The sequence below is a fragment of the Limulus polyphemus genome, unplaced genomic scaffold (genome assembly GCF_000517525.1).
Source record: "Limulus polyphemus unplaced genomic scaffold, Limulus_polyphemus-2.1.2 Scaffold1615, whole genome shotgun sequence".
Taxonomy (NCBI): domain Eukaryota; kingdom Metazoa; phylum Arthropoda; class Merostomata; order Xiphosura; family Limulidae; genus Limulus; species Limulus polyphemus.
The window spans coordinates 126,298-127,069 of NW_013667225.1; the positions used below are offsets into that span (position 1 = coordinate 126,298).

Below are 772 nucleotides of genomic sequence, written 5' to 3' on the forward strand. Positions count from 1 at the left end.
AAATGAAAAAGATGGTAACCTGATAGTGCCATATCTGGAGAATATGATGGGTGGGGGGAACTTCACAACCCAACTCCATAATCTTGTGTTGCGTCAAACGTGCCAAATGTAGACGTGCATTGTCATGGAGAAGAACACCTCCCCGATTGACGATTGAAGGACGTTTCTGATGAAGGGCTTGATTTAAACGTTCCAGTTGCTGACTATAGATCTCTGCATTGACAGTTCACTGTGGATTGAGGAGTTTGAAATGAATTACTCCTTTGATGTCCCACCAAATGCAAAGCATCACTTTCTTCGGATGAAGTACAGGTTTTGGGGTTGCAAGTGGTTTTTGTCTAGGACTGAGCCATTGTTTTTGGCCTTTAATATTTGCATAGAGAATCAATTTTTCATCAATGGTGACAATTCTGTCTAAAAACGGTTCACGCTCATTACACGACAGAAGAGACGAAGCAACGTTCACATGTTGACAACGATGATCATCGGAGAGTTCATGAGGCACACAAACACCTTCTTTATGGAGTTTTCCCACATTCCTTAGATGTTTACGTATTGTTTCAGGAGAGGCATACAATTTCAGGGCCATTTCACGAGTGTGTTGCCTTGGGTTAGATACACTCAACAAGTGTCTTCAGAGCATCAATATCAATTGTAAGATGTCGGCCCCTGTCATCAGTTTTAAAGGCTAATGTCACCTGAACAAAATTTTTTGAACCATCTTTGACACTTACGAACTTTCAAAACATTTCCATAAACTTCTTTGATATTC

General features: G+C 40.5%; 1 protein-coding gene across 2 annotated transcripts in view; it reads left to right on the forward strand.

Annotated features, from left to right (window-relative positions):
- The window catches only part of LOC106464302 (eukaryotic translation initiation factor 4 gamma 3-like), a 92,861-nt gene that overhangs the window by 61,409 nt on the left and 30,680 nt on the right, over positions 1 to 772 (forward strand). The gene's annotated exons all lie outside the window — the stretch shown is intronic.